Here is a 23,863-nt window from a genome sequence, read left to right as displayed (position 1 = left end):
CTGAGATTTCTGCCCCATTTCATAGATTTCCACAATTGTGAGATCTCTGATGCTGGGGCTGGTTTTCAGCACAGAAACTGGCAAGTGGGGCAAAAACAGGAGAGCAGGGCTGTTTTCTGCAGTGACTTCAAAACTTTCCCTTTCCAGTTCATTAGGTGGGTCGGCATTTTCTTTATGGAGACTTCCCTGCTTCTTAACTTGAGATCCACATGTGGACAGATGCACTTCTGATGGAAGAGGAAGAACAAAAAAATAGAAACTGGAAACAAAACAGCCAGAAGTATTTTCCATTCTCTGAACTGCTCAAATAGGAAATTTTAGAGTGACTCTGGCTGGCCATTTTTCCCTGGACTTCTTTTAATACACTGACAGATTTGACATGACAGCATCACTAAATTACAGTTAATTAAATAGTTAAGCTATAGTAACTGCTAATTAAATAGTTAAACTATAGTCAAATTACAATAAATGTCAGTCTAGATATTGCAAATATATACACATATTTCTACGTGGTGTGCATGCAAACCAGTTAAGATCTTCCATAAACTATTGAAAACAACCATATTTAGCTTTTGTGGAATTCAGAGAAAAGGAATGGCCTTTCAGAGCCTTTGCCACCACGCAGATCTCACAAAAAAAAGACTTCTAGTGTTTAAAGGAAACCTTACAACAGCCCCGGGATTTTCAGTAATATACTGGGGGAGGCATTGTTCATATACAGACCTGATCTCTGTGAACAGTAACGGTTCCAGGCTAATAATGAAATAATCCATTTTTAGTAGATGAAAGAAGAGGGATCAGAAAAGTAACTTGATCTGTGGGTAATAATGGTGCCAAAAGCTTATAATGGAAAATATCTAAAGAATCCGAGACTCTCTTTGAGAGATATGAATGATTTCTTTTTTCTTGCGAAAAGTGTATGAAGAACTTGAGAAGAAGTGCCTGAGTGAATTTTATGAGAAAAAGCTCTGTTTGGGGGAGAAAGGGGCAGTGTCGAGTTGCAGCCCAAACACAGCCCAGCCTTACGTAACAGGAGGCACAGCTGAAAGATGCTCCAACGCCTGCACTTGGTGCACTTGCACTTTGACTTTTTTTTCCTTTCTCCTTCTCCTTTCATTTTCTGCTCTCCCAAAACCAAAGTTTATAAATCAGAAGGAAAAAATCCCTGCGTCCAATTTTCCATCTATTAACATGCTCCATGATTCATACTCTAATGATTATTCAGCAGTGAGAAAATATGGGGTAAAATCACCGAAATCAATGGAACACTTGCTGTTTATTTCAACACGGTCAGGGTTTTGCCATTCTTGCCCAAATACTTTGATTGGTCAGTCAAACTAAATTTCATACAGATATATCACCAGCGTGTACTGCTCAGCTTAGCTCACTTGTGCAAACAATCCTTACTCAAACAACTAGCCCTAATAACATCCCAGAGCCTCTGCACAGAGGAAGGCTGGCAGGAGCCTCCCCTCCATCTGTGGAAGTTTTGGAACTACAGCACTGAATTCTGAAACACAGTCAGGATTTAGCCAGAACTAATGTTCTTGTACAATAGTATTCTTTGAAGTTTTACAGGTAATCAACCTACCTATCCCTGTTTTACAGTTGGGGAAGATGAGGCACCAAGGGGCAAATATTGCCCATGGTTACCCAGCAGATCTGTGCTCACAGTATGCTCTCAGCAATGCGGTGCTGTCTGAATGAGGCAGACATGAGAATGAGAAGGAAAAATCAGGGAGGTGGGTTTAGGGCAGGTATAATGGCCCTTTTGGCCATTCCCCCCATTAAAATCCCTTTATTTTCTGTGGTTTCATCCATTGCATTGCAGGCATAACATCCAACTCCCACTCAGGCATCCTGGGCACGTGGATACTGGGTACCAGCAAGTAAATAATGAAATTGTGGGTATTTCTCTGGCACAATAATTTAATGTGCATTGCAAAATGCAGCCTTTCTCTCTCTCACTCATACACACATAAACCTCCCTACTCTGTGTGTGTGTGAGTGCATGTGTAATGCAGATAAATCATTGGATTTCAATGACTACTGGGCTGAGATTGAAATAAGAAATAGCTTGTTGATTACTAAGGCGATTAAAAGGATCATCTTATTGATTCCCACCCAGCCAGGCACAGACCTCAGTAATGAACATCGACTGGTTTAATAAGGGAAAAGGCAAGATTTACTGGATGCATGTGCTTTTCATTAGAGTGAGCTGAAAGGAAATAAAAAATGCTGACCTACCCAGTCATGGGCCACTGTGCCTCTTACTCTTACGAGTGCAGCTAGTACAGGAAAGTAATAGAAAGCAGTATGTGACTGCACAGGGGCAATGCTAATAAAATTATTGAAACTAAAGTACCAGAAATTAAATTATTTTCTTCCATCTTTCCCTCTTTTTGTACTGATTTCCATTCCCTTTGCTTAGAACACAAGAATTTGGATGTCCATTAAAAATGAAAGCTGACTATGTGTTTAAAAATCAGAGGCAAGGTCTCCTTTCCTTGTAGATCTGTTGGGAGATATGAGATGCCTATAAGTAGCTCATCCATCTGGGTTCATACTCGGAGCAAATGAATCTCTGAAAGATAAGCATGAGGTTAAAAAGGCATCAGCGTGGATGTTTGTGTAGTACAGGAATTCAGACATCGTTCCTATTTGTTCTGCTAATAATCAATGGCTCTGTGAATGTCTCCTTCAGAAAGACTTTCATTTCTCAGCCTGAATCAGGTACAACTGCAGGAACTTAGTACAGGTGAGGGGCGAATTTCTCTTCCCAACCATCAGCAGCAGTAGCTGATTTTACAAGAATACAAATAACCATATTTTCACATGCGTAAATCATACCTCAGAAAATTTACACCCCTGTCAAAGAACTCATACTTGAACCTAACTCCTACAGTGATGTGTAACGTCCCCAAAATCCGAGGCAGGGAGGTCAGTAGAGTACAGGAACCAGGCTGTGCAGGAAAGATCTTGTTTCTGGAAGAGAGGAAGCAGGTCTCTGAGGATTAGAGACAATGTGGGCTGCTGAGGGAGACAAGACTTTCAAATAAACATCCCTTCCTATCACCCCCTGATTCACAGAGCCCACAGTGCTGCTGAATCACAGGGATTTTTACAAATAATCAAATACCTTGCATATTGCATATATGAAACATGATGTTCTTACTTGGTAGCCCCAAGGAGAGTATTCCTTTCTAAAGCAGCACAATGTGTGTTTTCTTTGCCTGCTTGCACAGTGAATGATGAGGAAATGACGAAATTTAGTATTGTGACCACTTTTTATTCTGCATGAGAAGTGCAGGTTTCCTGGAGCATTTAAAAGCAGAGGGGCCAAAGTCTGCTTAGAACTGCAAACTCTGAAAATCCAAAGTACCTCCACTAACCCTAACAGTGTTTGAGATCTGCCACCATGTCTCATTTTAAGGAAAGGGGGGACAACCCCTGTTTGAGGCTGAAAATGAAATTTTCCTTTAACTTGAGGAGTTGGTACAATACTTGTAGCTATATCTGTGCCTCTGTGAGGAGCTCCCTGTCACTGCATCCTTTCGACATTACAGGAACTTTGTTGATCTTCTCTCAGTTTAATTTTTTTTAGTATTGTTAATGACTGTGGGATGGTACCAAGGCCACTTCATTACAGTAAAGTCCCCTCCTGCCCAAGTGTCCTACTAGAGTGGTTTTCTTTGCTCAGTCTTCTTGTCATGTGTACCTGGTGAGCTCAGAGCTGCCTCGAGGGAGCACACGCAGAGTCCCAGCTTTTTTTGGTGTCTTGACTTGATGGCCCAGGAATCAGCAGCCCTTTACAAGTGGGGTGCAAAGCATTTCATTCCCTCTCAGCTGAAAGCCTTTGGGTAACAGCTCAGCAGAGGTTTGGAGAATCAGCCTCCTAAAGAACCAAGATGCTGATGAGCAATATCCTGCCTCCAGGCAGATGCTCCCAGCTCCCAGGAACTGCTGAACTCCAAATTCAGCAAGAACCGGTGACACTGATATGACATTCAGGTGAGAGAGGCCACTGTTGAGGGCATGAAATATGCCTCATAAGTGATATCTCCTCGGGAGCTGAGAGCCCTTGTCCTCGCAGGGACGTGTCCCTCCGGCCATCGCAGTGCCTGGCCTGGAGCCAGCCCTGCCAGTGCCACTCAAAGCCCAGAGCATCCGGTCCCTGTGCTGTAACCGCAGCTCTGAACGCGGCTCCTCCAAGCACAGTTTCCTTCTTGGGTCCCCTGTGTCCCCAGTTCTCCCTGAGACAGGTTGATGGCTGGGCTGAATAAATGACTGGAGCACAAGATGATGAACCAGTGGCATGAAAAGTTGTTTCAGGAGCTATTAAACACTTCCTGCATAGGAAGCCTCTGAGGTGATAATATTAAACAAGTCCAAGTGCTCCAAAACCCTTTGTGAGCATCTTTCTCTCTGCTTACGAGTGCCCTATTTAAATCAAGTTCAGAATGGTCAGGTCAGAAATAAAATGCAGCTGAAGGGCTCCAGAAGCACTGAGAAAGGATTTCAACTCAAAAGAAATGTCTGAGCTTCCAGTTGCACCAACCATCTGTCTGGTACCTCTGGCCAAAACCGACCAGAGCCCTGCCAGAAGGGATGGGGGTCTCTCACCTTGAGTCCTACCATCCTCATCCCTTTCCCAGAAGCCAAAGATGGCATTTCCAGTCCTGGATACAAACGAGCAATTTAAGAAATGTTGTACATTATGCTGTAGACTGGAAAAAAGCCCACATTGTCCAGGTAGACTTTTTCCTAAAGCTGATTCCCTCCTCTGTCTACTTCCACCCAAGAGGTGCCAGCAGTCATAGCTTCCCCTTCCAAAGCTGGCAGTGCCAACTTCCAGCTGAGGTCAGAGTTAAGGTTTGTTCCTTTTGCAGAGGAATGTGGGCATATGTTGGATTTTTTGGATGCTGGAAATGAAAAGGAGTTTCTTGTGGAGGCTGTTTTTCGGTGTGATTGCTTGCTGTAATGTGTGGGCACAAAGGGGTGTCCAAAGCTCTCCTTAGCCAAATATTTCCCTGCATTTTAAGATTTGCATGGGTGGGTTTTGTACTTAAGCAGCCTTTAATGTATTCAAAAAAAGGTTTGGTTGGTGGCTTACATAATCGTGTTGAATCTGACCCAGACGTGTTGTCACAGCGCTGCTGTCAGAGAGAGTGAGCTGTCAGATTGAAATATTCGCTTGTAATGTAGGTTATTGGGCCCCTTCTTTGCAAAGTGCACCCAGCAGAGAGGCAGGAGTGGTAGGAAGTGGAATTACAGAGTTCTCCAGCAAGGTTAAATTGTCTCAAGACACTGTCTCATAATTACAGGTAAACTTTGTTGTTTCAGGAGCAGCTTCCAGCTGATTGTTTTTTTCACTGTTCTTCTCCACAATAATGGTTAGAGGTTATAATTTCACCTAGTGGTCTATAATTCTAGGTATTTACTGGAAATATGTCCAAATAGGAAGTAAAAGGAAGCTGTCTTCACTCAGCCTTACAATACCAGAACACTGCAGCATCAGACACCATCATTACAAAGTTGATCTCTAATTAAAACCTTAAATATCAGAGACCATATAAAGGACTGACCTTTTCCACAGAGAAAAGACTCATTGTTCTTTGTTGCTAAAGATACATGAGATATCTTTAAAGATGTAACCTTGCTTCATTCCAGGACACTTTTTAAAAAAGATTCTGCTCTAGTCATTGATAGGAGGATCAAGTAGCTATAAAAAAGCATTTTATACCACATAACAGTAGCTACTTACATTTGAAAATGTTTTACTGTGTATTTCTTAGGAATTGAAACTTGAACTTTTATTATGCACCATCTCCTTTTTTAAATCAATTTGGCTAACAGAGACCAAAACTGTTAAGTTTGTTTTGGAGAGTATTATTTCTCAATCAAAGAATGTAACAACTTCCCATGGATAAATCTTGCACTTGCCATGTGTAGTCTTTATTCCATAACATGGTGATCCCACAGTGTTGTGACTGCTTGACACAGTATATCACATAATATATCTGCTACCTGGATTCTCATTACCAAGGGAGAGACAAGTGAGATTGGAAAGTGAGAGCAGAACTCTTCAGATCAAAGTAAAATGGAAAATGGTGAGAAGTAAAAAAAGACTGTGGAAAAGCCACATTATCAGGACCTTGAATTCTCCCCGGGTTCAAGTGACACAAATAGAAAAACAGCTCAATTTCTGCCCTATCAAAAGACAGTCTTTCGATCAGAGGAGAGGGAAGCTAGGAAAGGAAGATAGTTTGTTGGGAAGACAAGGCATCTGTGGAAGATATCAATCTGAACCAAAAAAATGTGTTTGTATCCTTGGCTGGAGCGATATCTGCAGCCTTAGTTCCCCAGGGCTCCCAACTGCTCTGGCTGCATTTAATGTTCTTTGCACCAACTCCAAGGCAGCTCCTCTCCCATCCGGGGGTGTGGGGCTCTTTCCCCTTGCACACATCACAAACACTGTCTGTTTGAAACAGTTTAGCTAAGCCAAAACTCTTCATTTGAAGCTCCATCTGCAGGGATGGCTCTGACAGCTCCACCAAAGGCAGGGAAAGGGTCCTGAACTTCCCACCACCAGTGTGTTGCACAGGCTCCAGGAGGTCCCTGACAGCCATCACTTCTGGTTTGTGTTTGTACACTCACATCTGTCTGGGCTTTGTTTCAGTTTGGTGCTACTTCTAATCTTCTGATAGGTGGGGAATCTAACCCTGCCTGTAACAATGGACTTGATTGCTTAATTGAGCTTTGTGTTGGTTTTGCTCGCACGCAAGTGAGTTCACAGGAATTCAACATGTGCTCCAATATTTCCTCCTTCTGCACAGAAGGAATAAAAGAAACTTTGCTTAAGCTGTTCAACAACTTCTCTCTTTGCTGTCTTTCCCTGGTATTCTTCAGCCTCAGCACCACCAAGCTTATTTTGCTGACCCAGCTCTATAGTTTGATTTACAGGACAGAGTTTAGTCGTCTTCTCTGAAGCTGCCCCAGCTCACACCACTCAGCTCATTTTTACTCAGCACCTCACTCTCATGAAATGTGCTTTGAGTTAATCTAGGTAATATGTCCAGTACTGGTTCTCACTTACTAATTCAGCTTCATTCTTTGAATCAAATACTGCAGGGGAGAACTGATTATAAATAGTTGAAGCCACTTGTCTCAAATAATTGACTGGCAACTGAACAGTCTCTCCTAGGATTCATATTCCGTGGGCAATGGTGTGTTCTGTCATGAAAAGAAACATTTGCTAAAGGCTGGTCTCAGTGCCCTTTGCACAGGCAGGATGTGGAATAGGCCAGCATGGAGCAGGTCCAACCACTGCTCTGGGATGGGACATGGGCAGTGTCTGAGCACAGCAGCTCCTCACTGAGGCTGGAGCAGGCTGGAGGAGCTTCCACCAATGTGCAGGACCACTCTAGTGTGCACTCACTGTCTTTTTGACATTACCAAAGAGAACACAAAAAAAATAAAAGGAAGACATAGAAAGGCTATAAATCCCCTAAACTGGGGAAGATAAATTTGTGTGAAAAGTCATGAGGAACCTGACAGGAAAGAGTTACTTTATGTCGTTTAGTGGCGAGGAAAAACAGCCTTAGGTTTTCTATTGTCTGCAGGTTTTTCTCTGTGAGAACAGAAGGTTGGGCACAAGGTGAACTGTCAGGAGGAAAAATCGAGGGAATCATAGAGAAGATGGGCCTTGTACATAATTGATCTGACAGAGTGCTGCCCACTCCATCATTGTGGCTGAAATATGCTCGGCCTCCTGCGCAATAATGCATGCGAGTTTAGCAGCGCAAGACTTGGTCTATTAGGGAGTTTGTTTAATCAGGAATGCTCCCGTCCCTGCCAGTGCTCAGCGCCGCTTGCAAAACACAAGATCTGCTCTCTGACTGGAAGAGAAAATTCTGCTGTGCTCAACACTTTCAGCAGCAGACATAAAAGCAGAAAGTGACTTTGAGTAAAATCGGGAGCTATTGGAAATAAGAGCAACATCTCTACAGCCTTCAACAGGGCCAGCACTATGCTTTGTTCCCTGAAGAATTCCCTCACTGTTTCTCCCCATCAGATTTCTCTTTCTTTTTTTGATCCACTTAGTAGAAGGCGTTACCATCTCGTTGAATTGTGTCACAACTGTCCCAGCAATATGAAAAATCAGAAGCTCTGTGGTCCTTTATAACTAGTTGTAAGTGGCTTTCATGTGAGGGGCAAAAGATCCCTGAGGATTGGGGATTTCAAACCTGGAGTGTTATTACAGCCACTAAATATCACGGCTTTGCTACTGCAAGATAAAGAGGCAAAGCTTAAAAGATGAAGATATGGCATACTTTGTGTGAGTTCTGATAAAAGCTGGCAGTGATGTTTTGAAGACTCCGGGTGGTCCAAGCCTGCAGACTTTTTTGGGAAGCCTCTGTCCTGCCTTGCTTTGAGCCAAATGTCAGCAAGTGGGCAAATCCTGCAAAGTTCCAGCAGTTCTGTGGGAGCAGAGAGCTCCTGGACCCTGAGGTGCTCCTGGCGACTCAGCCCCCCACTGGCTCAGGCTGTATGGGAGATACAGATCTTGCTGCTGTCCTCAAAAATACAGAACTTGAGAGCTGTGGAGGGACCACAGAAATTTCCCTGCACTGAGACCTCTGTCACCTCCTGCTGAGGTGACACAGCGAGTCCTGGATGTTATCCCTTCCAGCCCATCCTATGGGGGATAAATCAAGCCAGCAGAACAGCAATATTGCAGAAGGGTCACCACAAGCAATTTTCTAAAAACCGTGCTGACATCACTAGAAATTTTATTTAAATCCTTACTATTTCCAGCTAAAAAATCCATCATCATTATGAAAATGACTTGTATCAGACCCCAGAATAATCTTTTCAGAAAGGATCACTCCTGACATTTAAACCAATTGTGATTTATTTTAACTCTTAGATTTTTCCTCTGGCAAATGCAGGCAAGAGCTGCGATCACCAACTCCAAACTCTGTAATTTTGCCCAAAAATATTTGACTAAAAAGCCGTTAATGATTTCCATGCAGGGTGAAGCTATCAGGAATTAGTGCTGCGGAGTGTAGAACATTCACTTTTACAGTAGGTGGTGTTCTTGTTACACTTTCATACATGCCAGGCTAATTAACTGTCTTAAAGACCACATCATTAAATTATTTCCCCTGCTTAAAACGCTGCAATGTTTAATGTACCCCAGCAATTCAATTATGTTTAAAACAATATCCTAAGGATGAACTACTATGGGGTGGCATTTAGAGGAAATTTCATGCTTTATCTCAAATGCAGGTAAAACACAAGAGCAGAAATAGAATTCGAATTCCAAAATAGCTGTTTGAGAAAAAAAACTTCCACAAAAGCTTGTAAATGGAGCTAATTCTTATAGTGTTGATGATTCATTTTGCCTTTTCTCTCTTTCATAAAAGTTCAAAGACTTGAAAGAGTTTTCTTTTTCCTTCAATCCTTGCTAAGATATGCCTGTTCCATCTCATAATAATTTCTATTTTTTTGTTTCTTTACCTTCTTTCCCAGTTGCAGTTTCTACTATATTAAGAAAAAAACAGGAGGTTTAATTAAGTATGACATATTGGAAGGGGGGTGAGGTCCTGAATGTGGATTTCAGATATTGTGTTAGGGAGCCCAGGCACAGATGTCTCTGCTGCACCCCTCATCAAACCAGCTCACGTTCATTTATGAGAAGCAGCTGCATTCTGGCTCTGCCACCTTCCACACCAGCATCATTTCCAGGCACCAGTGATGCATCTCCGTGTGGCAGAATGAGTGCAGGGTGAGCAGAGCTCACAAAGGACACAGCACTGCTCCTGCCTCACTCACTCTCACCAGGAGTGCAGGGAATGTCCTCTGAGTCAGGGACCAGGAGCACAGGGTAGGAGCAGCTTCTACATCAGAAGCTTGTGTCATTCTTGATCTGTGTAAAAACAGGGCTCAAAGGGACAAGAAGACTATTTTGGAGCACACCTGAGTCCAAAACCAGCCAGCCTCTCCCCTACAATCTTTGCATAGTGCTTAAGAAATACTGAAATACTGATCCTGATGTCAGGGAATCAAGCTTAAAAACACTTAAAAGCCATGTTGATATGTGGTGTAGAAAGCTGTGTTCTACAGCAGGTTTCGGGTCTTTTTCACCAACTAATCAAATTAGTTTTTAAAACCTTATTAAGCACAATTAAGGTAAATAAACATATTTTGTTGTTAGAAATAGGATAGCACCAGTTAAAACGCAAATCATCAATCCAGAACTTTGAATTGCACTCATCTTCATCTTCTGTCCTTCCAACAGCAATGCCAGTGGCACCAGCTTTGGTACCACTCCCTATGTGGGAGATGCCCAAAACCTATCCCACTTTCTAAAGCCTTGTGCCAAGCCATGTGAGGGTAAGCAGGATCTTATAGAGAAAACCTGCTGAAGCCTAACTCAGGTAATAAACTGCAATGAGGACACATGGGAACCACAACCACATAGAGAAGCCAGAACTCAGAGTTGTTGTTACAATGACCAAAGCTGTAGCTCCCATTTGATCAAAATACTCGTATCCAGCACAACATGATAGTTTTCATTTTGAATGAGTGAGAAAAGATAGGTCTTGGTGACCTAAAAGTAAGGTGATTTGCTGCAGTGTAATCAGTCATGTGGCAGAAAATGCAGTGGGCTCCTGGCTGTACAATTTCACTTCCCTGTGCAATGCCATCACGTGGGGAGATGTGTCATTGTCATGTCAGGGAGAGGGACATGGCCATGTCTTGTGGTGGACACTTCAGGTGATGCAAGGTGGAAGATCACTTCACTAATGAAAAATGGGGTCTGTAAACAAGCTGGGGCCACCAAGCAATTTATCCTTTTCTCAAACTTGATGATCTTCCTGGTGGACTGAATCTAGCCTTTAGGGAATAAACTGACTATTCCTGTTCAAAGAGAAATGTAAAGGAACTGCAGTGTCTACAGGAGAACATGAGATTTGGATTTTAGTGTGGAAGTATCAAGTTGTTCCCATGTAACTGACAGTATACTACTGCAGCCTAGGACCTCACCAGTAAGAAAACATTCCCAAATTTTAAAGGTCTAAAATTAGATTGTATTTAGCGGCAAAGTCTGGGTTGATTTCAATTGCAAGGAATTTCCTCACCATGAGGGAAGACTGTATGCACCAGCAATTTCTACCAAACAGTGGCTGCAAATCCCACAGGGCCTTGCTCGTACAGCCAATATTGGCAGAGGGAGATGCTTCTTCAGCAGCTTGGTGATGGGTGAATATTCTCCTCGTGCAGGTCTGTAAGGAGGTCCAGGATCCAGGTGGACACTGACACCTGGATACTGCACAAGTATTTTCTTGTACTTCCCCAGACTTCCAGAGCAGCTGAGCAGAGAAGGAGCCCCACTGTCACTCCCCTTTCATGCAGTGAACCCAGGCAAGGAAATGGCCTGTCAGAAAACCAGGCATTTCTTTTTTAAACCAGGTCAGTTTACACTGAGATCAGTTTTCTGATCTCTCACTGCATGGTCAGAGAAACACCTGTGCCGACACAGGGGGGGAAGCACAAACAACCATCTGGAGAGCACGGGGGGACAGGAAACCCATTTTGGTTGCAGAACAGGCTTCTGCCAGCTTAACTAGGCATGGAGGGGTGGCGTTAATCAAGACCTTGAAACAAGCCTCAAGGCAAACATAGCATGGCATCTGAGGGATTAAACAGGAGAGGAAATACATTGCTGACCATATGATGACCCAGAAGTCCTAAAAACACGTACTGAAATACTGAAAAACTGAGATACCTCACTGCTGGGCTAAGGATGCCACCAATTTAATTGGGAACTGGTCAGGAAATTCTGATTATGTGACAGTTTGAAATAAGTAGGTCCTTGACCTGTTAATTCACAGTGATGAAGTTAGAACAAAAATAAATATTTGGAACATCAGTAGGTACCTCTGTTGTTTCTAAAACATGTGGAGCATAAGCCCTTTGTGTCCTGCTTAAACCTGTGCAAAAGGTTTGGGATTAGGTCCTTGCCCTGGTGAATTCTGCAGTGAAGTACAGACATACATAGCCATCCTGACCCCACTTAAAGTCCAGGCACGTCCATGCTATATATTGTGTTGCCTAGTCTTGCATTTGTTTCCTCCTTTTGAATTATTTATTCTTCACAATTTTAAATTGGTTTTAATGCATTTATTTTCCATATATGTCCCTATGATTTCTTTTGCATTTAATTCCAATTTTATGCCATCATATACTTAAACAAATCTTTTTTCTTTTTTAACCTTCAGTTTCTGCATCTGTTTTACAAATAAATTGCAAATGTCAAGATCATTTCCTTTCTCAAGCATTTCCTAAACCCTAACCAGCTCAACAAGTTGCATGTAACATAAAACATACAGCAGGAACTTAAAACACAGGAATGCATATAACAATCTCTCTTTTTTCCTAATGCAGTTATGCTTATTTAAGGCATCGATTTCCTTGAAGAGTCAATAAAATACTTCAGGTAGTAAAATATACCCTGACAGTAGTATTTGCCATTCAGTGTGTCTCCCTTTCCTTGCTGAATACTCCAGTCATTAGAAAAGTGAAGATCATAATTGTTATATATGTTTAAATGGTATCTCAAGATCTCAGCTGTACTCTGGTCTGCTCTTGACCCACGTATTGTAGATTTGGGCCATCCATAATGTGGATATTACTAAGAATGACTCAAACACTCACTCTCTTAGGAAGGAATTTGTTGTGCTGATTTCAACCCCTCATTTTTATAACTTAGCTGAAAATTCAAAATTAGATTTTAGAGATTTGAGAACCACTGTCTTTAAAAGGCTGTTAGAAAATACCTTTAAATAAGAGCAAGGCCCACTGAATTCTGGGAAGTAATTTCTCCAGAAAGAAATTACAGCCTGGATGGGAAGGCTGACATGGTACATTAGGCTCTGCCTGTCCCTGGATATCCATCTGCAATTGGAGGACCTCAGAGGAGCAACATTTTTGAGAAAAGATGAATCCTGCCACTAGCAAACAAAACCAAGATTCACCCAACTCAGTGAACTTTGGTTTGTATGCCTCTGCTCTTGTTCCCTTGCAATTTGCCCACCAAGCCCTGGGAAACATTGGTGTGAACCAAACTGATCCATAGAGGGCAATGGGAAAATGTCCCTCAATTCATGCAGGTGTCACCCCTGAATGCCTTTTTCTCTCTAGACCAGCATCACCCTTGGGAGCTGAGGGCATGGAACCCCACAGGGCCAAAAGCTGTGCTTGAAAAACCTGGTCTGACTAAGATGAGCTGTGCTTTATTTGAGTTGTACATTTAAAGTTGCTACAAATACCCTGGACTGTTTAGTGCAGAAAATAGGTTTGCTGGGATTAGAAAAGGGCAGTAAATCAAGCATATACAGTGTTGGCTCCTACTAAACAAGCATCTCAGTTTCATGTCTGACTTGAACATATAGCAGAAGGTTACAATAGTTTTGCAACACTCATTTTATTTTAGATGCATATGAGGGAGATTTAAGGAGGTGCTGAACACCCCCATTCCTAATTTGCAGTTATAATTATTTTGCAAGAAACATAGTTCTGCAAAGAAGTCTGTGAGTGACAGAGCTGGAGATCAGAATTTTTCTTCACTATATGCACTAAAGGTGCTGGTAGGGACAGAGCAGGAATTGCACCCTGAGCTTATCAATCACCTTCACCTCATACCTGCCAGAAAGGTGCTTGTGCTTCAAGGGGCTCCTCCTCTGTAAGAGCCATGGAATATTTGGCTTCTCCTCTGTCATTTCCACATAGGACCAGAATTACAGCTTTGAAAATAGCAGAGGCAAAACCCTCCTTAGAGCCCCAAGTTATTTCTTGCTCTTCTCCAAACCACTATCATATGGGAAAAATTCATCACTAATAACCAGCACTATTTTCCTCTGGACTCAGCAAGGTAAAAGGCCACATGTCCCAGCCAAAAGTGCACTCGCTTTTGCAACAAATTTCCAGCAGTAGATATACAAAGCTAAATTCAAATTAAGAGCTCTCAGTGCTCTGAGAGTAAAATCAATTTTTACCGACTGGCAAATTCATATGTGAAACAAATAACCCACTAGATCAAAAAGATAGTTCTGAAATTTTATTTTGTCTCTTCTACTTCTGTGAGCACCCAGTTCCTTGCTATGTGCCACCACTTCTTTCCCAAAGGGAAGATCATAGGCTCAGTCTTTCAAAGAGCAGGGAGGATTTTCTCTGCTCTCCAAGTGATCCCTGCTGGGTGACTTTGCCCTGCGAGTTACACAGCCCTGTCACTTAGTGAGTTCAGCAAACCCATGTTTTCCTAATGATCCTGTCTCAGCCAATTCGTGCAGCTTCACCCAGAGGGTTTGGCTGCCGTTTGTCACCGCCTCCATGAGAGAAGGGAATGGAGACAATTCCTACTGGAGATCTGAGTCCAATTTGCCACTGTGCTACTCCAGTTTTTAACAAGTATCTCTCTAATGCCTTCTTTGGAAGAAGATTCTTCTTCAGAGGGTTAAAATATTTCAATATTTCAATAACCTCATGTTAGTGAAGAACTGACAGCCCTGCTGTATATTAAGGTTTTTTATTGCAAGGACCAGACAGAGGTGCTGTTTGGGTAAGGCAGTGCATGAGAAAAGCCCTTGTGGTGCAGGAGGGCTGGGTGGTCTGGCAGCCAGGCAGGAGCACAGGGAGGAGAGACCAGCCTGCTCTGTGCACCTCATTAAACAGAATATGGACAGCAAAATGTACTTTTCATTATAAGGAATAAAATAAGCAAGTATATGTATCCACACACATCTGCTCCAAAACCTCAAGCAGCAGAATTTCCACAGTTTTGTTTCAAACTACAACTACTGCAAAAACCAGTCAGAATATTGTATGCTAAATTAACCTGACAATTAACTCATAACCTGCTCATTTGTCACTGGGTATACTGAGTATATCCAAGGAAGGTGGGGCATTGCTTGAAAATGTTCAAGACAGAAATTCCTACCGCCTCTTGTACCCTTTGCAACTCCTTTGCAGGCCAATTTAATGCACTGTGTCACAGAAACGTGACGCTGTGCTTTAGCAGTGCCAGCAGATTGCATTACCCTGCCTGACTGTACCCAAGTCACACATTTCTCTCTGCCTGTAGTCCCAGAGGTCACAGCTAAGGTCAGGAAAGAACAAAAACGATGCTTTGTGATTCAGAATTTAGACAGTTACCAGCTCATAAATCTTGGTCAGACTGTAACAACAAAGCATGGGACAGTACAGTCCTCACACACACAGAGACGTCTTCAGGAAAAGAAAGGCAAAACTATGCATCAGACAAAAATTACTGAATTTAGCATGTGGCAAAGCAGACATGCCTTCTTCAGCTATTTTTATTTTTCTATATTCCTCTTCTATTTTTCCACATTTCTAGGTGGGAATAGAAGACCGTGTCACCACTTCAAAATATTTATAGCAGTTAGCTAAGGAGTAATGATCATAAGCAGAATCACTTAAAGAACAACATTGAAATGTTTTTCATACTGAAAATAAATGACTCACTCCTTTGTATTTGGCAGCTTGAAATGGGACCTCTTTCCTTAATGACATTCCTCCTTTGCAGTGTGCTTACAGTCACTTGCTGTTGTTCATTTGTTTGTAGTACCAGTAATCCTTGGCACTTACAGTCCGTACTGTACTTTTAATTCAAAGACTTTATGAACACTGATTAATTAAACTGAACAGAATCCTTAATGATTATACCAGTTTTCAGATAAGAAAACTGAGAGGGGTTACATTTCTTGAAAAAAAACCAAAACAAAACAACCCTGCTGTAAGTCACAGGTGAATTCTGGAATTCAGAAGGGTTTCACTCCCTCTCCTCTGTCACCAGGACTGAGGGCAGTATGGCATGTAGCATGCAAGATTTCTACCACTTAAGACCAACAAAAGGAACCTTGGGAATTTTGGCCCTGGTCTGGCTTTGCACCCTTTTCCTAGAACAGAAGGGAAGAAGGCTTTGGAGTCACCTAATTGCAGCCTTCCACTGCCTGAAGGGGACCTACAGGAAAGATGGAGAGACTATTTACAAGGAATGTCTTCCCCCTGACAGAGAGTAGGATTAGATTAGACTAGATATTGGGAAAGAATTCTTCCCTGTGAGGATGGAGAGGCTGTGGCACAGGGTGCCCAGAGAAGCTGTGGCTGCCCCATCCCTGGAAGTGTGCAAGGCCAGGCTGGAAGGGGCTTGGAGCATCCTGGAACAGTGGAAGATCCATGGCAGAGGGGTTGGAACTGGATTAGCTTTGAGATCTGTTCCAACCCATACCATTCTGTGATTCTATGAACTAATCTAGCTCCAGGTCCTTGTCTGCTTCTTCAGCTCATGTGAGTGTGACATTAAGCATTTCAAATTGTAGCTGTTCTGAAGGACAATCCTTCCTCATCTGTAACATCTGGATCCATGAATGCTTCCCTCAAGCTCTCATCCAAATAGATACTGCAGCCACTGGGAACACCCTGGCTTTGCCTGAATTCATACAACTTCCTTGCTGGGCAATTTGTGTTCTTATTCTCCTCTAATGAGTCCTTTTTGCTGGTGAAATATATTAGCAAGGTAGGGACAGTGCTGAATCAATCCCACTGCACTGGAAAAGTCTTCAGGAAATCTCCTGTTCACTTGCCAAGTAGCTTCTGTCTCTGAGAGAGTTTTCTCTCACCTCCTTTTGCAGAGAGCCCTTCACACTTGTTCTGAGAGAGATGTACCAGTTTGGGGTAATTCATTCAACAACAGTCAGATCTTTCCAACTGCTTTATAGCTTGTCCTCCCAGAGCATTCTTTCAGTAATCCCTATACCAAAGCTGAACCAAATGTGTGTTTATGTAAAACAGCCCATGCTATACACAGCCTGTGCTTTTTGCATGACCTTTAGTGTAAAATGCAATATGTCTGGTCTCAGTTATGTTATTCTGTCAACATGTTCCAGTTTGGGCTAAGCTGGAAGCAGCACTCTGTACATCTGGCTCAGGAAGAGAGGACATCTGTGCAACTAGTCTAATAAACCAGAGCAATTCAATGAAATATTGTTCTAGTGTTAGGGAATGAAAAGAATTTTTGCATTGCAAAACACAACAAATGCTGACTTCTACCAGTAAGAGTGACCTCCACAAATCTGGGAGATAAATCAGTATGAGAGAAAGGCAAAAAAATGTTAAATGATGCTCTTATTTCAAGTGTAAACATCTTCCAAACATAAATTGTCTCATTTGATTTAAAGTTATTTAGTTCACATGGAGTTAGGTAATGTCCTCCTTTTAAAATATAACTTTGGGAATTTATGGATGAAAAGTGCTAATTTTGTATTTTTAAATGCATTTGATAATTTCACTGTGTGAATCCCTTAAGGACATAATGCTGTCTATAAATCCTCCCCTCTCCCACTATGGATTTTGTGAAGAACACTATTGCTAATGCAGTCTAAATTGGACAAAGGCATTTGGTGAGGTCAGAATGCCATTGCTTGGGGGTTCCCATTTTATTTTCTTTGGCCATTTTGAAGAGGATAACACCTTACTCTAATAACAGTATGAACTCTGAAGTAATTCATTCTGCACTTGCATTTAGCTGCTTTAAAGTCCACATGAGCCATATTTATCTTTCTTTTCCAAGTCTCTCAAATAGTGACAAAATCCAAAGTGAAGTAAGCTCTTGCCATCCTTTTTTAAATAACAGCTCCACTTGTAAAAGCAACTGAGGGTCACTGAAAACAGAGAAAAATCCAATTTTTCTCATACATACTGAATTTCATGCTTTGCTATACTTAGGGTGGAAAGAGCACAATACTGTCAGATTTCTCATGCTGTACTTCACATTTATTGCTACTTCATATAATTACTGATCTTTCTCCTAGAGTTTCTCTGCAAATCCCACTATCCATTCTGCCCATCCATACTTGCTGTTGTCCCCCTATCCCAAAAGGATAATACTGCTCATTTAGTTCAGAATTTGATCCAAGAGCCCATCAGGCTGTTTTCCAGCTCTTACAGTTCGCTGTCAGTAAACTTTCCTGCTCCACAGCCACCTGGCTTGGTCTCCACCTCATCCATCACCATAAGCCCACATAGAACTGAATTCATCCTGTTCACTACCTTTGTAAAACTTCCATCTGTCCAATTCCTGTTGATAACCTTTTTCCAAGATGGGTGAAGAAGAAAGCCCAGTTTGATAAGCGTGATCTCCAGAGAGCAGGGGACACATCTCCATTTATTAAGCAGCCTCTGCAGTGGCTGTTTGCAATGTGCACAGAATAGACAACATCTCTGGAGAATCCAAGAAAGCCCAATAGTCAGTGCAACAAAACTGCAAACCCAGTAACATTTGCAGAATCTCTTTTCTTAAAAGAGACTAAAAGACTCTTAAAAGTTCCCTCCAGGCAATTTTATTCTAGTCCAAGAGCTTTCAAGAAAACAAACCTATCCATATATCTTGATGCATTCTTGAATGTCCCAGGATATACTCCTGACCCGAGGTACTGCATCAGTCAGGGACAAGGCAACATCAGTGCTGGATCCCTGACAACATGTGTTATGTTTGCCTACAGGAATTTAGGAAGGGGGGAGGTGGTGATGTTATATCCTACAGCCCTGGTGTGTAATTGATGAATGTATTAATGTAGGAGCAATAATTGTCCAGTAAACCCAGCCCTTGATGAAGAATCAAGTTCTCCTCTGAGCCCATCCACATAGCAGACATGGGACCAGAAAAATCCTTTTGTCTTTCTGTACATCCTTTTCCCAAAATATGCTTTGTTCTAAATTGTCTGTGAAGACAGGACCCTGTGCATATTTCCTAAGGCACATCAGTGCAGGACTAATGGCCTGGATGTTGGGAACCAAATGGTGTCATTACAGTGGACCCCAGAAGTCTCGTAAAGAGACTCATAACTTGTCTCTTTTCTTAAAAAAGGGGAGGGAAAAGCCTTTTCAACTATAGAAGTATAAAAAGTATCCAACTGAAAAAAATGTAGGCAATTTTTCTAAGTAAAAGAACTGAGTTTAAGTTTGTATTTTTATTTCATTTATTAATAACTTCCAGATGAATCTCTGGACTTTAAAATTTCATTTCAGAGTGAATTATATTGGCTGCTGTAGAAGTCCTCAGAAAATTTCTAATGGAAATAAAGACTAGGCCAAACTCCCTATAATTTTCCTAAATTCTAGGGAAATGTATATCTGAGCCTACACTTCCCACTCCAGAAACATTTCCTCTCCTGGCTCCAGAGAGTATCTGGAGCTTAAACATATCTGAACTTTAGCAGCATTTACAGGCAAAATGCTGCTTTGTTTCTAGTAATATGTCACTCCATATTTCAAAAGCTACCAGAAAGCTTCAATTCTTATTAAATATCTCATTCCAAATTACTTACCTTGAATGGGTCTGACTGGCCTGAAAGGAGGTCAGGAAATATGGTAGGGATATGGTATGGAAATGAAGCTGAGGAATACTGTGACAGTGAGAGAGCCAAGAAATGGCACAGTAAGACAGTATGAAGTAGTGTTGTGCTTGTGCTGTAAGGACTGCAGAAATACACAAGTAAATGTAGGTCTCCTTAAAAATTCTGAAAACCCACATATCCTCTAACCCTGTTACTTTTCAATTTGTTAATAGAAAAATACAGGAGCAAACTGGTCCCCAGATTTTTCAGAATGTTTGCAGTATGTTCCCCTGCAGCACTGAGCCCCAGAAGCCTTCTTACCACCTCGGATTTCCCCTGATAAAATCTTCCACTTCCTTAAAATTGCTGAAAACAATCGCGCTTTAGCATCATCTACTGGGAGAGATGGGCAACTGACTGGGAGGCTCCAGCAGTGCACAAACACTCCCACTCACATCCCCCTGCCTGCTCCCGTGCAGTGCTCAAGCCATATTCCAGCAACACAGAGAAAACTGGCTGTTTTTCTCGTCAGAAGCTGCATTTTAAGGAATGGAGCAAATGTTTTGGTGCTGGTACAACAGAGAGCAGAATAAGCACTACCTGGATGCTGCTTCCTATCAGGCCTTTGAACCATGCAGCAGAAGGAGTAAAAAGCCAGGAGGAAGGGAGCAGCTGATCTCACAGATCAGTCAGTGCTACAAATTTTGTCGCCACAGTCTGAGGTTGGTTGTGGCAGTGCTCGGTGCGGCGGGGCCCGGGGGCTGTGCTGTCTGCACTGCACCATGTGCAAGACAATCTGAAATTCATGACCAGCCTGCACTTTTAACCAGCATCATCAGCCACCCAAAGACCTCAAAGTGCTGGGGACAGTAATCCTGCCTGGCAGGTAGGGGCTATCCCTCTGTTGAAAACAGAGAAGTGGAGACAGAGTTTTAAGGGCAAGAGTCCCAGCAGCGTTTAGATGTGTAAATGGTTGACAGCAAATTGGACGAATCACTTGAAACTGACAAGATTTCACACCTAAACTCTCTGAAAAATCCTGCCCAAGGTTACTGTTCCAAGATTCACAAGCCCAGCGTGTGAGAGAGGAAGCATCCAGATCCCAGGAGTTGTGATCTTTGTAATTACTCGTCTGTGCTTTAACCTTGTTTGTAGGTCTCTGTTAAGGTCTTGCATCAAATGTACCTTCCATGTACAAAGACAGCACTTCTCATCTAGGCATGAAGGGTAGATTCACCTCAGTTACATTTTACTGCCTAACAACTAGACGTCTACTCTGAAACAGCTGTTCAGCTGCCTTGGCAGTCAAGGAAAAGAGGGGCACCTTCCAGGGAGGAATTCATCTTGCCCATCACAGGATCACTTCCTTGGGGTACAACGCAATCACCTGGCATTATCTCACCATCTCCAACTCAAGCTATCAGTTTGGAACAGGTGCTTTTTATCTTAATTATTCTTTCTGACACCTACATCTTGGCTGCAGACACCTATTACTGTCTGTGACACTGAGTTGCACCATCTCTGATGGCTCAGTTGGGAGCTCTTCCTGCACCAGCGGCAGAGTCTGGACTTGGCTTTACTGCAGGCCTGCAGCTCCAAGGAGCTCAAACCAGGCAGCCAGCTGCCAAACCTCACCCCCACAGATTGTTACAGCATTACAATCAATGCTATTCAGAAGAGCAGAGTAACAGTTATGGTAATATTCCATGTGTATTAAAAAAAACCCAACAACAACAAGAAAAAAAAACCAACGCATGTTTTGGAATTCAGTGGAGTGACCTTTTGCCCAATGATTGAATACATTGACTCATCAGATATCTGTAATCAAGGCCAGGGCTTTTAGGTGTGGGGTTTAAAAGCTCCTGCAGATACTAAAATACTTGGGTTGATTTCTCGGGTTCCTTACAACACACATAATCCTTTTAAACATTTCTGATAAAGATACATTAAAACATTATTTTTTAAGAGTTCCAGGGCAGCTCATATTCATCCAGTTTTTAGGACTTTGCACATCACCCCCAGCAGGGCTGGAGTCTAGGTAGCAAAATTCTCATAAAAGATTTACTAAAGTTTCAAAAAGTTGACTGAAAATTTGAGAATATAAAACTCATGTATATCAAAAAATCTCTAAAATCAGCTGCAGTGACTGCATATTTGGTACACATTTCACTTTAGAGACTTAGATTTAGAAAATCTCCTGCTTCTCTCAGCTATGGATTTCCCTCAAACTGTGTTACTAACATTGTGTAAAATCCTGCAGCTGTAAAACTGAGTCTGCACTCTCCTCATCACCAGGACTCCCAACTTTCAGCTGCCTTCAGGAAATGGGTTGATTACTTATCACACCTGGAAGAACCATGCCTCGAGAAATAAAGAAGTCACCAGACACCTGGCTGAGATCACCTATCGATTGGCTTTCTCGAGGCAAAGGGAAAGGTTTTCTGCCCAGTTTCACATTCTGGCAGGAGCAGAGATGGTCCCCTGTCCAACCAAGCAGCAGAACAGCCCCAGCCCTGCTGGGACAGGGTGGCTGAGTGTGGAAGGTGGCTGGTCGAGGGTAGGCAGAGCAGCCCCCTGTCTGTCCTCTTGCATAACATGCAGATTCCTCTCCCAAGACACTTCAGATTTTCTTGAGAAAAATGTAAGGAATACTGCCCAGCTGTGCGCTGGCTTGCATTGAAAGACCCAGCCAGCATTTTGCAGCTGTCAGTGCGGCTGGTGTGAGATGTGGTGGTGGGACTCCCACCTCACAAAAAACACCAGAGCTCTCCAAGAGGCCCCAAACTGAAGAGGCACTGGGACTGACCCATCCTCCTCCACACAGAGAGCACCTCTACAGACCTATTCCCTGTAGGGATGGAATGACTTTAAAGTCTGACTGCTGTCTGTATGATTACTACTAAAAGAAGATAAAATACAAGAGCCCTCACTGGGTGCCCTTCATCAGCTGGTGGGAGCATTACCTGTCCCTTTGCAAAAGGAACTCCAGCATGCCCAACAGGTCAAAAACACCAAGGAGACACAAACTTCATTCCGATTTCCTGCTTAGTACCTAAAATAGGGAAGTATAATTTAGCACAGAAAGTGAGAATGGCAGTGAGCAGCTCACCCCACTGCTGTCTCTGCTCTCAGAGTACATGGAAAGGGGGGCTGCCTCAGGGGAAGATGAAATAAGGAATGGACACACTCATGGAGAAACTCTCCATTAACAAATATTATGTGTCAGTTTGGCTCTGTACATCTCTGTTCTTCATTGACCTGCCTCTGGGCAGGGGTTGTGGTGACAAGGGTGGTCTTCTGTTCTTGGATGGAAGAAAACCAAAGCCTTCCCTGTGATGAGCTGCTGCCTTGATCCCATTAAAGGCCCCAGTTGGATGTTGGTTAGATCTGGTATTTAAGCACCTCAGCCAGTCTTATCCCTTGAATGCCTGAAACTCTGTGCAAAGTTTATCTTCTCACCTCCCTACCAGTTTCCAGGGTCTAATCAGTGCTTTGACAACTCTGGGGCAGCCAAAAGCCAACACCAGGGAAAAAAACAACGAAGGAACCAAGCCTGATTACATGAGCAGACACTTGAAATACTTGTTTTCATCTTGTGGGGGTTTTTTACACAACTAACTTTAACTCTGTGCCTAAGTTTTTCCATCTGTAGAAAAGCCTCTTTTTGCAGCTCTCTGTAGAGATCTCTATTCTTAGTGCTGTTATGTCAATATGTAATTAATTTGCCTAATTCTGCTGTACCATTCTGGAATACTTGGAGATTGAAGTGTAGACTTTTTGTGACTTGGTTAAAGAGAAAAACAAGATAAAAATAATGGAGTGTTGGATGCAAATTTATTCCCCAAGTTATTAACACATTAGATTTCATGTGCACTACTGAAGATATATCCATCTGAGTAAAAAGATGCCAAAACATGGCTTACTGAGCAGCTAAAAAAAGAAAGGGTGACATGGCCAATGACAATTTAAATAGTTCTGACAACGATGTGCGACCTGATTTGTTGCTTCCTGAACAGGATGGTAATTTTTGCTGTGTGCGTTGGCTGGGTTCATATGGGTTTATTTACTTGCCATCCCGTGTTTAGATGTTGATACTATGAAGGGGCCAAACTGTGCTCCCTGGGCATACAGCATCTCCCTCAGCACACAGGGGCTGTAATGCTCATTGGGAGAGCCCAGTGTGCTGCTCTCCGTGTGCTTCACCAGCTCCCCAAACCCCAGACAGATTCTGCTGGAGTCAACAGAGACACTCCCATGGACTTGGAGCTGGATTAGGTCACTGGCTGCCATGGGAGAGGAACACAGCCAGGTCTGCTGGCTCAGACATACAGGCAGCAACTTCAGCCTGTGAGGTAGATGGAAATAACAGGCTACAGCTTCTTAGCAAACACTTAGTGTAACTCTCAATGGTTCAGTGATGCCATGTCCATGTAGGGATAATG

General features: G+C 42.6%; 1 long non-coding RNA gene across 1 annotated transcript in view; it reads left to right on the top strand.

The window, feature by feature from the left end:
- The window catches only part of LOC146433634 (uncharacterized), a 143,651-nt gene that overhangs the window by 105,748 nt on the left and 14,040 nt on the right, over positions 1-23,863 (top strand). The gene's annotated exons all lie outside the window — the stretch shown is intronic.

This window comes from Lichenostomus cassidix, chromosome 8 (genome assembly GCF_008360975.1).
Source record: "Lichenostomus cassidix isolate B80296 chromosome 8, HeHo_3.0, whole genome shotgun sequence".
Classification (NCBI taxonomy): Eukaryota; Metazoa; Chordata; class Aves; order Passeriformes; family Meliphagidae; genus Lichenostomus; species Lichenostomus cassidix.
This window is presented reverse-complemented; position numbering and strand designations above follow the sequence as displayed.